Consider the following 2,285-nt stretch of genomic DNA (forward strand, 5'->3'; position numbering starts at 1 on the left):
ATCCAAGTGGACTCCAGACCTCGCACCCCCATGTACTTTTTCCTCAGTCAATTGCCCTTCATGGGTATCTGTCAAACCCTAGTCATTGTCCCTAAAATGGATAGGCTTCCAGTCTCTGGGGAACATTATTTCACTGTTTGGATGTGGGCCCAGATATTTCTCATGCTGACCATGGAGGGAGCAGAATGCCTCATTCTAGCAGCCATGTCTTCTAAGTAAAGATAATGAATACAATTATTGCTATTGGTGGAAGTAGTCATTGTCATAGTTTATGATGTTTACATATAAGGTGTGACACCTTGATCTACTGAAGCCACTGAAAAATACCGCAATTGACATCAACAGGACAAGAATTTTTTTCAAGGCAATTTTAGTGCCATTAAAAATCCCAAATACATAGAGATTAATTTTTATAATATATCATACATTTTCATTTCTTGTGCTTCTGAAACCTTGTCCAGTTGAAGGATCCCACTGTTTTGTTTTGGATGTTTTTTTAATGTACTGCACAATATGGTGTCTAACACCCAGTTTGGGATATCTGCTCTTCAAAGAAGGACTTCCAAGTCTCTGATCAAGCAAAGATTTACACTTATCCTTAACATTGCACACTGGGTGTTGTCCCATTGAACTAAACAGGTCTACTCACATCCCTAAAATTATTCATGTGCCTGGGGCTTTTCAGGACTAAGGTCTATAAGCCACTTAAATCCCACTTCAAACTCAAAATAGCCTGGTGCTGGGTCTCTGGAGAGGGGTGAATTTCACTCACAAGTGCCAACATTGACCATAAAAGTCTTTCCTGGAAGCTTTTGTATTTCTTTTTTACTGACTCTCCAGCCCTTTAACTTTACCCAGTGAAACTTCCTGGAGTGACGACTTACTACAGGTCTCAAAACCAATAACTAATGAAGCCCAGTGCAACTATTTTCCAGTTAGCAACAACCAACAATAGAAGAGGGAATTAACAGAAGTCGGTGGACCTGTGCCTGCTTTGATCAGAGTTGAATTTAGTTCCTGAGGCTTTTGCTCTTCAAGTACTATATTTATTAAGTAAATGCCAAGATTAGTCACATTTACTTCAATGGGACTAGCCATGTGAGTATTGTTAAACAAGCATTAACATCACCTTGCTACAGGCCTGTGCACCGCTGGAATAGCACTCAGTTTCGCAAAACAGGGTTTAAGGGATTACATAACAGTCCGCCATGTGCAGGGGTGAATTTTCCAGTCTGCAGAGAATGGGTTCTACAGATGGGGCGGACTGGAGACTGGGATACAAAATGCTCAGTAGCACTGTCGCCTTCCAAAGCCCTATCGGGATATTTTCTAAGACTGTAAGTGGGGAAGGGACAGAGAGGTTAGTGGGGGAACAGGCAATGTGGGAACTGGTGATAGCCCAATGGAGCCTGGCTTTCAAAATTGGAGTAAGTGGATAAAGCTGAGAAATATTCTGCAGTCAGGAGGTGTCTGAACGGATGACCCTGGCCTCTACAGAGAGCTAATGTCCAAGCAAGAAGCAGCTAACTCGATGCTCCTGAATTCCACCCATCTCCCAAGATCCATGTGAATCTCCAGAGATCTGTGAATTGGGTGTGTCTGTGTGTGGTTGGGTGAGAGAAGACCCCTCTACTGACTCTGAAAAGGAGGGCCAACCCCACTCCCCTTTTTTGCGGTCTCTGCCCGGTCTGATCTCATGGCAGAAGAATGCAAAGGACCACAAGCAGAAACTTGCCGAGTTGCAAAACGTGTGCATTGGGGGGGGGGGGGGGGAGGGAGAACAGCTGAGGACTACATTTCCTCCTGTAACTGTGTCTTAATTAAAGACTTGGTAGAGTATTCCCCAAAGCCTGGTAAAGTTTAGATACATATTTCCCCTTAGATTGTTAATTTTGAGCTACTGGGGTGATGTAATGGTCCCAACCTTAACTCAGACTATTTAAATATTGTATGTTCTTCCACCAGTTATTGTTCCTTTTTCTTCAGTAAGGAATCGACTGGGGTAGCTTTAGACGTAGGTTAGAGAGTCAGATTTAAAGTGTCTCATGCAATATTTTTGGTTACCGATTACAGACTGCAGTTCTTACAGCCGGCGGGTTTCAACTTGACATTTTCTAACCTATTTTAAAAAAAAATCATTAAGGTTTTTTGTGAGAGCAGGTATAAATATTTATGGTATTATTTATTTTTTCAGTATAAACGGAATACATGTCTTAAAGATTTTAAACTAATTTTCTTCCTTAGAATAATATTATTGCCCTAGGCTGGAATAGATATACGTATAG

The sequence above is a fragment of the Caretta caretta genome, chromosome 14, assembly GCF_965140235.1.
Source record: "Caretta caretta isolate rCarCar2 chromosome 14, rCarCar1.hap1, whole genome shotgun sequence".
NCBI lineage: Eukaryota > Metazoa > Chordata > Testudines > Cheloniidae > Caretta > Caretta caretta.